We start from the raw sequence: 13,801 nt of genomic DNA, 5'->3' as shown, positions 1-13,801 counted from the left end.
GGGGTGTGGGAGTAAATATGCATACCTCTCTACTTCAGCTGGGGGGAGTCCTGATCTTGAATTCTCTGCACAGTATATAGCAAATATCAGTAACCTAAAAAATAATAAACAAGGAGAAAATAAATTTCAATTGCACATCTTTACATGTGCATCATAAACAATGGATGACAAACATGATAGACAAGATAAATCTAATTGAATCCAAGGAAAAAAGCCATCACACAATTTAATCTCAACATATTGACTGACTAAAAGACACATATAAGCGTTCCCCACTTGTATTTCTGTAACAAGCAACCACTGAAGTGAAACAACAAATTTTAACCGACACGTAATCATTAATAGATGTACTAAAGAGGATATTTCTGACTGTAGGGCCTAAGAAAAAACCAAGAAGAATCAATGTCAAACACATAACAAAGAAAGCAAACCAAGAAGCTACTGGAAGGCACCATGCCATGCAAGAAAGGCGGGTGTGGCTAGAGAACAACCCTAAGCTTGTCCTAGACATCATGCATGTGAGTGCTGCACTTTGATCACTACAAGACATTTATTTTTAATTTTAACATGTCCTATTATCAGGTAAAGACGAGTAGACTAGCAAACATGAGTTGAGGTTATAATAAAGAAACCCATGACTACAACTGGAAATACCTATTAGAGCAGAGCAACATAGCAGAATTCACATAGCGGATCCCAACTACCTAGTTAAGTCATCACATGATTTTGAGTCATTTTTCAGCCTAATTATCACATGTATTACACAAAACTACATTAAAAGACCTTGTAGGGTACATCACTCTTATCAAAAACCACAAGTTAATTCATTTGGGGAAAGAGAGAGAGAGAGAGAGAGAGAGAGAGAGAGAGTCTCAATGTGCCAAATCATGTATATCAAGTTTGACTTCTATAATTTTCAGGTCATGCTTTCCTTGCCTGTGCATTGGTAGTAAATTCATAAAACAAAAAATGAAGGAACAAAGAAACATAGACAAAGAATAACAAGAATCTAGGAAGTTGAAGCATAACATGTTACAACCCAAAAAGTTAAGTCTCACATTGAGTGGGTGGATTGTGAGGTGTTGCATGAGTACTTAGTCCCACATTGAGACTATGTTTTATAAATGACTCTTGAGACTGTAATTGTAACATTGACTAGTCCTTTTAGGGTATAACATAGATGTGGCTAGTTTATCAATGCCACAACACTAAAAGCACACAATTCAAAATTTAAGGCCTACGTAGTTTAGAGAATAGCATTCGTTTTTTTTCTTAAGAATGAAAAGAGTGAAAGTATTTGATAAACTATCGTTTTTAACATTACTATCGTTTCTGGATAAGGTTTCAGCCTAAATGAACATTGATATCAAGAATTCATAACTTTCCAAATATAGTATTAAAACTTACTTTTAAGGGGGTCTATGAGTAATATACCTCATGAAAATCAATATTCCATGCATTGACGGTGATAGTAATTCTTGTGACAACCTACTTGAGGATCTATCAATTAGTGCATTTTTTTGTTGTTGAGGAAACTATACATCTTAGCTTAAATCAGGGACTTTAGATTTTGATTTGAAAAGATCAACCACAAATAGGACTTAGAAAGAGTTATTAGTTTATGCTCAAAAGCCAAAGCTCTTGACTTCACGATTGCCATCAATTGCAAGAATATGCCGCGGTTATCTACCTAATTGAAGGAAAAAAAAACAACGTTCGAAAACTCATGACATCTTTTTCCATTGGAGCTCCATCACTACATGGTCAAATGGTTTAATCAACGTATCAACTATATATGCATGAGATATCTTAGTCAAGCATCCATGTGTACTAGAGCTCACACAACACCAAGGAAGAAAATTGCTTAATTAAGCTCCTAATTAAACGAATGGCGTAACATTTGTATATTGTTTAGGTTTTGCCCTATTAATACGAGCCATGCTATATATATAAATATTGACTTCGTAACCAATCTAGATTTATTTTATTTGACTAGGGTCCTCAACATCTACCAAATGCATATATATGAACTTTTGGGAAAAAGTTATAGAACCTGAATGTGTATGAAGAATGCTAATAGCTAAACAACATCAAATAATGTAAATTGGATGGTCCCCATTTGGAATAGCTATTAATTCGTTTAAGTTTCATAAATTTTCATGACAAAAACAATTCACCAACAATAAAAGCATCTAATTAAGTTTGCATGTAAATTCCAGTTAATATGTATTGGTTTATTGAATACTTTTAAGTTGCGTATATTTCTCTGTAATGTCCGTAGACAACAATGGACAAGAGTTGGATGACAAAGCCTAGGGGTACGAAGGAATATAGAGACGGTTGTAGATTGTTTGTTGACTTTGCAGTTGGGAACTGCACAACACCTGATGGTAAGATTTACTGCCCATGTAAGGTGTGTCGCCTTAACCGGCGCTATCCCCCAGGCGTAGTTCTCGCACACTTGACAGGGGGAAAAGGCATACTTCCTACATACAAAGATTGGATGTTTCATGGTGAGAAGCCTATCCGGGACCATGTTGAACCGTCTCCGTTGAATCGTCCGGCCACATATGAAGCAGGTGAAAGCGGTGATCAAGGTGGAAATATGCATGCTATGTTGCGTGATGTGTTCGGCATGCATGATGTCAGAGAAGCCAACTGTGAACCTCAGGTCGTTGTGCAGGGTGATGAAGAAATAGTAATCGAGGATGTAGAGGAGGTAGATGCCCAAAAGTATCACAAGCTGCTTAAAGAGGCAAAAACACCGCTACATGATCAGACCAAACACAGTAAGTTGAGCGCAACTGTTCATCTGTACAACTTGAAGTGTGTTGGTGGAATTAGTAACAAGATATTCTCATCTCTCTTTGAGTTCATCAATCAATTGTTGCCTGCAGATAGTGAAGGTTTGCCAGGTAATACCTATGAGGCAAAAAAATATCTAAGTGACATGGGACTCTGCTATGAAAAGATTCCGGCTTGTCGTAATGATTGCATGCTATATCTCACCTGACTGCGATATCGCGGCCATAAAACGGGATGCTTTCCTTAATATGCGAAACAAGCATACGACTTGGAGGTATGACTTGAAGCATAGTCTTCACATCACATCGGATGATACTCCGGCGACAGTGAAGGCTAGGGAAGGAGGACAATTATCCACGTACAATAGAGAGGACGTGGATATATTATTGGAGAAATGGTGTTCGACAGAGAATCAAGTAAGTCACATTTTAGTGAGTTTTGTTTAGTTTTATTAAAATGAATGTGTAGCCTAAAATATTAACAATGTTAATTGTGTAGGAATATGCTGCATATATGAAAGGAATCCGATCGAAGAACAAGGAGCCTCACTGCACCGGATAAAAGAGTTATGCCAGGGCTACACATGAAGAAGTATGTTTTTTGATCAGATATATGTATGACTTATGTTGATTGTGTTTATGTTTAAATTTTTGGGGTTTTTTTTGTGTATGCAGTTCGTAAATACCGGGATTCCGCCAACACGAGCGCAGTCTTACATCAACACACACGTGAAGAAGACTGGCGGATATCCAAATGACTTGGTGAAGGAAAGATGTGTACGCTACTAATAACCGATATGTTTTGGTTAATGTATATTTATTTGTAATTTTATTTAATATTTATAATTGCTTTTGTTAATGTGTACTTTACAGGAGAGGATGAAGGAGTTACTTCCCACTGACTTGGCTGCTACACAATCTGTCACCAAGGGCACCGTACGGTGGGCGCCCGACGATGCGTACGCATAGGGGATGGGCAATAAGCCGGAGTACGCAGGTCGGGTTTGCCAAGTTGGAGCAGGTATACTACCTGTGCGTGGTAGCATCTACTCCTACTATAGACCAGTCGTGCCACGCTCACAACCTCCTGGGAGCTCTGGTGTCCCAAAAATGATAGAAACTGCACTACAAGCTGAGCGGGAGAAGCACAAGCAGGAGATGGATGCGCTGCTAGAGACACAGCGAGAGCAGGCAATGGCGCAGCAAGCTGAACGGGAGAGGCACAGGGCAGAGATAGCTGCGCTGTTAGATGCACAGCGAGTGGAGGTTGATCAGCAGGTTGCTGTGCGGCTAGCTGAGACCCGGGCTAGTATGAGCACTTTGTACGAGGCACGTTTTCGTCAACTTGAGTACATGTTGCAGTCGAGGTCCTCATCCGATACGACTCGAGTTAAAGATGTAACAGAAAAAGAATCTCCAGCCTGTTTGGTGGTGAAATCGTTAGTGGGGAGTGAACCAGGTAATGCAATTTTTTTTTTTTGCTTTGGGTTTTATTGAGTATATATATGTATGTGTGAATTTTATGACGTTGCAAAATGTTTTGTTCTTCATTGGTTTGGTGATACATTAGGTTGGACAGTAGGAATGTTTTTTATGCTGTTAGTGTTGATAGCGACCTCGATAATGTTTGTTATTATTTCTACTACTAAACGTTAGCATTGTGTTTGTGTTTAATTTTAGAAGGAACTTACTTTCCAGTCGGAAGATATATATATAGATATTGCATTGATGATGATTTATAAGTGTACTTATTGCTTCCCGATAAGAAAGACACTTATTGCTTCTTGATTGATTGTTTTATAATCTCCAGGTATTGCGGAAAAGTTGTCGAATGAGGAAGCCATCGACCTAGATTGAGCCTTGTATGTGAGTTCGTAGTTGGTAAACATTTTATATATTTTGTTATTGTTTAGTTGTGTGAAACAAAACAATATTTGCTCACAATAGTTATTGGAAGTATATGATTGACGTATTGACTGCATGTTTGTGATAGATATAATTATATCTATATGATAAATAGTAAGTTGCATTAAATGGATGTTTAGTCAATACTTCGTTTGACGTTTAATATATAGGTTGGGTCTCTTGTAACCATGTCAAGTTTGAGGTTTAATATATAGGTTGGGTCTCTTGTAACTATTCCAATCGCTATGTATTGCCTGCATTTTACGATTCCGATCGAATGTTATTGTTTACTTTAATGATTTGTATGTGTTGTCTGAATTATGAGTTCCTCACTGTTGCTTTATAAATGGTAAAAAATTATGTAGGTGGATTGGAATATAAGAAGAATATATATGGCCATTTAGCATGCCAAGTTTAAGAAGTTATACATTCTTGAATCTGATTTATTAAGCTAGGCCATGGAGGAAAGTTTATACTTTATTCAGTATTGTCTTACATAGGATAGAGTAGAGTAGAGTAGTTCTTTCTATTTGTAGAGTAACATCTTTCTTTGAATTTATTTCTTACCGCAGATTGTGAAGAAGCTTGTGGATGTTGTTGTCAGTATACATCAAGCTATCTGGGAAACCTTTGGAAATAGCGGTATGAGGTCATGGATGGACATAGGACGTATTAGTTTGGTTTGATTTGATTTGATTTGATTTGATATGATTTTGATTTTGATTTTATTTTCGACTTTGGTTAGACATATTGAATTGACTCAATGACCTATCAGTTATTCCATGCATGTCTCTATTTATTTCTGAGGAGTTGATAGATTTGAATGTCGAATTCTATTATATGTAACTGAATTTTTGGACATGTTATAATGATTTTATCATGCCATTTGTTTTTGTCCCTAGTATATCCTTAGGAAAGATGACATGAGAAAATTGATTTTTTTTGTACAAATTAAATTGAATTCAAGCAGGGAAATCTGGAGTAAATTGAATTGTATAAACTGTATATATTGAATTCTGGAATAAATTGAACTCACGAAAGAAATTGGAAATTGCCAATTCAATTTGTATAGGAAAACGATGTTGGAACAATAGAATATTGTTTGTTGGATCTAATTATTTGCCAGTTTGTTGGATCTAATTGTTTGCCAATTCAAATAGAATATTCTGGAATAATCAAGTGTGTTCCTAATTATTTCAAATGTGTTCCAAATTGGAAATGTTTCAGATTTTTTGATTATTCCAGAATATTTGGAAATGTTTCAAATAATCTGGAATTAATCTGAAAAATCTGTACACATTGAGAGAAAATAACAGTGAGAGAAAATTTGCAAATGTTGTGTTTCCAGGTTGTTTTCTCTGTTCCAACATAAAACATTTGCAATCAGTGAGAGAAAGCAATGAGAGACATTCCAGTTGCTTTCTAGGATTGCTTTCCAGAAATGCAATGAGAGAAAGCATTTCTGGAAAGCAATCAGTGAAAGCAAACAGGGAAAGCAGGAAAAAAAAAAAAAAGGGCCTAATTTTCTGACGTGGCATTTCTGCCACGTCGTCAGAAATTTTCTGACGTGGCACTTATGCAACGTCAGAAAATTTGATGAGGTGTCCAAGCCGAAACGTGATAAAAATTTTTGACGTTGCGTGGAATGCACCGTCAGAAATTTTCTGATGTGGCAAAAATGCCACGTCAGAAAATTTCTGACGTGGCAAAAATGCAACGTCAGAAAAATTTCCTGACACCTACATTTCTGACAATCGACACGCGTCAGAAATGACCCGTCAGAAAAAATTTTCTGATGTGTCGGACACTAGAACACGTCAGAAAACGCCTGTCATTAAAAAATGGTTTTTTTGTAGTAAGTAGGCATACAAGGTTTCAACTTTCTTGTTTTTTGATAGGGAAAACTTTTGAACTACCACATATTTGAGAAAACTCTCCAAATTTCAAAAACTTTTAATTCAACCACCTGAATTTTCAATTTAAATCAATTGACCCCCTCTGTCATATTTAGCCATTAATTCCTAACGGAAATGACTAAAAAGACCAAATTACCCTTTGATTTTCTGTTTATTATTTATTATTTATTTTAAATTAAGAGTAAATTTGGAATTGTATATATAAAAAAAAAAAAATTAGGGATATAGAGGTCATTTTATCACTTTTAACGTTTTAAATCTGACAGACTGGTGCATTGCATCAAATTGAAAGTTTAAACATGTGAAATTGAGAGTTTTTGAAATTTGAAAGATCGTATCAAAATGTGTGGTAGTTTAAGAGTCTTAAGTCAAGTTTCCCGTTTATAAGAACTAGCCTATAACCCAACTTTTTTTTTTTTTTTTTAATAATTAAAAAAAAAAAAAAAAAAAAACCACAACTAGCTTTTAGGCTATAACCCACCGTATGTGCTGATTGTTTTTCAACTCAATTTCATTTGAGCCAAATAATATCTAATTAGTTATATTAGAGGAATATTTTTAACTTTTCATTCTTTGAGGGGACAAAAATACCCTTCAATATAATTAATGGTTCAAAATGAGATGAAGAGAATCCTAATTCCTTTTAATTAGGTGCGTGTGGAATTTAACATACAGGAAATTACTTAGCATTTATAGACCTACAAGACTTCATGTCTAGTGGGCTCTTAGCGTTGAGATAAATTTCCAAACCTTTTCTTGGATTTAATTATAGAAAATGTTACATTTCCTTTATTTCTAACGGTCGATCGACTTTTCTTGAATTTATTCTTGGTCAATCTATAAATTATTAAGTGAATATTTGCATGAAAATTCCTCACCTCTTTCATTATCACAACTTCATATAAAATATAATGAATCTTAGAATTGAGTTAACATACATGCTCAGATATATAAAATAAAAAAAAAAAAAAAAAAAAACAAACAAACAACTAAACAAAATTATAAGTAAATTTTTTTTTTCACAACCCATATAACCTTGACTTTGTGTTATATATAAGAGCATCTTTAGCAATAGTAACCAAAATAGCTATTCAAAAAGTACAACTCTCTCTCTCTCTATATATATACTTTAGCTTCTGCTTTTTTATATATATTCTTAAACAAATTCTCTATTTTCTTCTTTACTTACTTTTAAATATTATTTTTTTTTATTATATTATTTCTAATTAATACTCAGGAAAATATTGGATTTCCACATTGACTGAGTCACTTACAAGGGAGGGGAAGAAATTGTCCATCGATCACTATCTGCATCAATTATTGAAATTCATTGACAAAACTACCTTGTCTCTTTCACGGCTACAAATTTCCTTCAGAGTACTAAATGCATTCATCAACTAATATTTCGCATAAACTCAACTACCAAAGGAGTAAATGCATTCACTAAAACAAATGACTTAGGGAGAGAGAGAAAATAATATAAAATTGCTTCTAGTCTATATATATAGCCTATTTACCTTTCACATTAGAAGAAAAAAATTATTATTTTGACAATTCTGTTGGAGATGATAAGTTGTTTATAATAATTAAATTTGATTATTATGAGCAATTTAGCTACTTCGTCAGTTGCTCTTAGTACAATTTAAGAAGAATGAGTGACACTTTAGTAGGGAATTCGGGATTAATTAGTACAATATTGTATATTATATTAGATAACATCCACACAAAAGCTCATATGTACACAAAATAATAGATGTTAATTAATAAACTAGTGATATAATTAATTAACCCTTAACTTCGGGCTCTATGCAAATGACATACAAATTGACTATGAATCACATGGCAAACTTTTTGAATATATATGTGTGAGTGTGCACAAAAAGTTTCGAGTGCCACATTAAAAAGATGTCATAAATGTTAGTGGTTAGTATAGCATAATTGGATCTAAACCCATAATTAGTTTAAACTTTTGAGTTGACGGATATTGTTTCAAGACTCTTCTAGGCATCAATCTCTCTGGCACAAACAATATTCAAAATGCTATACATACATACAATTTGCCAATTCAACAATTAAAGCCAAAAAAGAACAAAAGAAGAAGAAGAAGAAGTCCATTGACACAAATCCTTAAATAGTAGGTGAGTTGCTATATATGCTCATTATTATAAGTCTGAAAGTTTGATTGGGAAGCATTCTGAGGGTAGCTAATATATCCCTCCCATCCTCTGGTCTCCGTTGTTCACACGAAAAGAAAAAAGAAGTGTCTTTAATATCTTCTTTTGGAAGAATATGCCAAGAAGTCTCGTACACTTTTAATGCTTTTTGGAGACTGACGAGCCATATGTGCTGAAATTTGAATTAGTCAGAAATATTGTAGGCATAGCTAATTATCCAAGGAACTTAGATGAACAGTACAATACAACAGGCGGTCAAGGAAACTTATTTTGCAAGTGAAATTAGTTCACCTTCGTACGGGGGTTGATTTCGTGGTTTTGAGACAAGTATGTGGCTTCTAGAAGAAATAAAATTTTATCTACATGATATTTCTGTCTATGTGTCAATTTCACTTGGAAATTGATGCAGCGACGCAGTGGGTAGCGAAGATAAAGCAAGAAAAAAACAATCTGTCTTAAAAACTTTGAGTTTATCAAGGCTCTAAGGAATTCTTCTTAAAAATGCTAGAGCCTATTTAAAATGTGAGGAAAATATATAGAAGAAACTCAACTTTGAACTTTCTTATTGAAAAACTGACAAAAAAATACATCAAGGTTACGTTCAGGAGGCTATAACCATTATTTATAGCCCCTAATTCCTAACCCTAAAAGTAAATAGAAATTAAGTCGATTTAGACTTTTGTGCTGGCCGTTCGGACAGAACATACCTCTGTTGAGACGGTCACTAAATAACTGAAATTAAAGTATGTAAAACAACTGGCCGTTCGGACAAAACATACCACTGTTTAGACAGTCACAACATAAAACTAATATCTAAGTACGAAAACTGAAACATAACATAGGCGTTTAAATGGCCTTCAAACGCGCTGCGAATGGACGTCTCGGGGTTTACTATGGTGACTGCTTGGGAGTGTCCCATTCGCTAGACCGTTCGGACGGCTAGCGAACAAAGGTTACTGTGACTGCTTCAACAATTCACTTTCACCAGCTTGTAGCCTTGTCTTGTCACCCTTGGCTGGTACAATCTTTTGAAGACCCTTTACCCTTACATTTGGCCCGCTCCTCTTTATGACATCCCTAGCTTTCTAGTTTACATCAGAAATTCAGATATTTACACTTACAACTTGTATTAAAATTTGAGACGTTAAATGTTGCATATCATTTTGTCGGTAATATATGAAATGTCATATCAGCTTGTAAATAATTTTGTGATAAAAATTATTATAGTATTCTTAATACCACCCATTCTTCTAACCCAGTTCAGAAGAATACTTTAAAATCTTAAAATCCATGTGATGCTATTATCAAATGCACAACTCTTGGAGATTGAGTTGTCAATATAAGATGCTTATTCCCATGATGACACTTGGTTGCAACCGAATTCCATTAGTCTATATATATTAAAGCATGTAGATGTACGTTTTACAGTATCTACCTCATTTCTTGGATATTGAGAAGTGGGGGAGGGGTGGGGGAGAACTCAAAAATGGGGACCATTCCAATTATCTTTTATTAAAACTGGTAGATCACAAACTAGAATTAGAGGAAACTAATTGAGCAGCAAAATGAACTTCCTGAATGAATTTATACGAACTTTTAACTTTGATTCAAGGCCGGTGTCATTAGTGTACAAAGCACATGTGAGGATACGTAGAACATGTGACCGTGTTCACAAAACAGACATCCGAGGCACTTCAGCAAGTTTTCGTCAATAGTTAAATTACAGAAATTAATAAACAGACATCCAAGGTACTCCCTTTGAAGATTTCAAATTTTTAAAAACAGGGGACAAATCAAGCGGTGGTCGGTCCAAAAACGTGTTCCTTTTTTCCAGCCCATCATTAATATAGTATCCAAATGCACGCAACTAGAAAAAAATTTATCACGGCTTTGAAAAGTTGATGTAATTAGTTACACGAACTTTCCTGGCAAGCAGCAATTACTTTATATATATATATATAGTTATAGCTCGTATTTGTCTCACTTTTCTTCACATTAGTCTTTTTAGTGTGCCCCTTTAAACCTCCAAAATTGCCATTGCATGCATGCATTCCCTTCCCAATATGGATCACAGCATCCATAGAACTATTTGGTTTCTCTCCCAGCTGGTTCTTTGGTGCTTACTTTTCCATCTTCCTTTGCATCATGCTCTATCATTCAATTTCTCTAATTTTACCGATAGCAGGCTGATATTAAATGGCACTGCTGCCATCCAAAATGGAATTCTATCCCTCACCAGTGACCGCAATAACGATACCGCTGCCGGCCGAGCTGTATATTCTCAACAGCTGCATCTTTATGATCCTATTACAGGTAATTCCACCGACTTCACTACTCATTTTTCATTCAAAATATCAACCGTTAATCCACCAGGCCAAGATGGGCTCGCCTTCTTCCTTGCACCCAACGGTTCTCTCCTCCCGGAATATGCTTCAGGAGGATGCCTTGCACTCTTTAGCCAATGTGACAATTTCACTATACCAAGAAAAGAAATGGTTGCTGTCGAGTTTGACACCTATGGAAATGCATGGGATGAAACCGACAAGGAGCATGTCGGTATCAACATAAATTCCATCAAATCGGACAGGAAACAGGATTTGAGCCGAAGTATGAAAAATGGAGTAATTGTGGATGCAATGATCCGCTACGACTCTAAAGCCAATGATTTAAGCGTATCCTGGTCTTTCCCTGATGACCCTGTTGTTAGCCTTTCACATCGAGTTAACCTGACTACACTTTCGCCTGAATGGGTATCCATTGGCTTCGCGGCTGGATCAGCCTTTTACTTTGAGACGCATGAAATCCTTTCATGGGAATTTACAACGGAATTATCACCGGCTCCGGACAGTACTTTTAGTGCTGGATTAATTGTTGGTTGTGTAGTTGGTGGGTTATTTTTAGTTTGTGGAATTGTTTTAGTGTTGTTGTTCGTTTGGAGAAAAAGGAGTAGAGGAAATGGAAAAGAGGGTGTGAAGAATGTTGATCCCGTGGAACGAGAGATTGAACAGCGAAAAGGACCTAAAAGGTTCTCTTACAATGATCTTGTTCGTGCCACAAACAACTTTGCAGAACAAGGCAAACTTGGTGAAGGAGGTTTTGGAGGTGTTTACAAAGGTTTCTTGAGTGAGTTGCAGCAGTTTATTGCAGTGAAGAAGGTTTCTAGACCGTCCGATCAGGGAAAGAAGGCATACACAACAGAGGTGAAAATCATTAGCATATTGAGGCATAAAAACCTCGTACAACTCTCTGGTTGGTGCCATGAAAATGGCGCCCTCCTTCTTGTCTATGAGTTCATGCCTAATGGTAGTCTTGATTTTCACCTTTTTGGAGGTCGAACGTTTCTTACATGGGAAGTTAGGTATAAGATAGCTCTTGGTCTTGCCTCTGCTCTGCTTTATCTGCATGAAGAATCAGGAAAATATGTGGTGCATAGGGATATCAAATCGAGCAACATAATGTTGGATTCAGATTTCAATGCGAAGCTTGGGGACTTTGGTCTAGCAAGGCTCACGGATGAAGAGACAGGCGTGAAGACAACAGGGCTAGCTGGAACTTGGGGTTACATAGCACCAGAATATGCAAGCACAGGCAAGGCCACAAAGGTATTGTTAAATCATTACTTATTTCAAAAGTTTATTTTTAAAATAGATGAATTTAATCATTTATTTTTGGTTTGTTTCCATGTAAAATGTTTTATGGAAAAAGGTTTTTTTCTGTTTTCCGGTGTTTATTTGATACTACCAAAAGTTTTGGTCAAACCAAAAATATTTACGGCTGATGAGAAAAACCATCTTTTGATTTCCATAAAATGTTTTCCTTTTATGAAAGCATAAACTATTTTTCGAGTATGAGCTTCTTCTAATCAGATCATCAAACAACGAAGCTGTCAGATTGCCCCAGAGTTCACTTGATCATCGCCGAAAGCTTTTGGACCACCACCGGTTTGCACTGCCGAAAGCTGTCGAACCTCCGCTGGAAGTCGCCGGCTATTTTCTATTGTCGTTTATTTTTGTACGAGCCAAACGCCAAAACGTATTTTTAGGAAAATCTTTTTTTTTTTCCTTAAAAATTGATATGTTGAAATATTTATCGATTGAAAATATTTTATGTGCACCCTTAATTAGTTAATTTATATTCTAATGCCCAATACATATAATATTTAACTGAAATGTGAGATGAATAACGAAGACAAGGTTTTACCCACAACAATAATATCGTGTTACATCACCACTTATTCTAAAAATCTAAGCTTATAAGAAGAAATAAATTTAATCATTTAATTGATATTCTAACAGGGATCGGATGTCTTTAGCTTCGGCATAGTGGCACTGGAAATAGCATGTGGAAAAAGATGAACAGAAGCCAAATATGAGGGTCCTCATGTTCCAATTGCTGGATGGGTTTGGGATTCGTACGTAAATGAAAGGCTTGATGAAGTGGTTGACAAGACATTGTTGGAGTTTGACATGAAAGAGATGGAGTGTTTGTTGATTGTTGGACTCTGGTGCGCCCACCCGGATCAGAGCCTGAGACCATCCATAATGCAAGCCATACAGGTTCTCAATTTTGATGCACCATTGCCAAATCTTCCGAAGAAGATGCCAGTTGCCAACTATAATGTACCTGCGGCCCCTCGAGTAAGCATGGATTTGGCGCCCACGATGTCTTTCTCATCCATTAACATCGGACGTTAAACTCATTTTTATCCAGGATCGATGTATTTGATTTCATAGTTGTATTTTAAAATCATGCTCTGATCAGGATTTTTAGATTATATATATATATTTATGTTTCCCTGTAATAATGTCGAGTCAAGTATGAAAGCATTAGATTTTGATATTTAAATAATTTCTTACAGCTGGTTTGTTTCCCAAAATGGTAGAGTATATAACATCTCTCGAGCGTTTTGATTTGTATGTTTTATTATATATTGATGGAACATGCTTATAAGTCCTTCCCGTCCTTACGGACAAAAAATGATGAGAAGACCAAGTTTCTCGAA

General features: G+C 35.7%; 1 pseudogene; it reads left to right on the top strand.

Moving 5' to 3' along the window:
• Window positions 1-10,862: 10,862 nt before the first annotated feature.
• On the top strand, window positions 10,863-13,493 carry LOC132177944 (L-type lectin-domain containing receptor kinase IX.1-like; annotated as a pseudogene).
• Window positions 13,494-13,801: the final 308 nt, after the last annotated feature.

Source organism: Corylus avellana, chromosome ca4 (assembly GCF_901000735.1).
Source record: "Corylus avellana chromosome ca4, CavTom2PMs-1.0".
Taxonomy (NCBI): domain Eukaryota; kingdom Viridiplantae; phylum Streptophyta; class Magnoliopsida; order Fagales; family Betulaceae; genus Corylus; species Corylus avellana.
The sequence above is the reverse complement of the archived record's forward strand: the minus strand, read 5'-3'. Positions and strand labels throughout refer to the sequence as shown.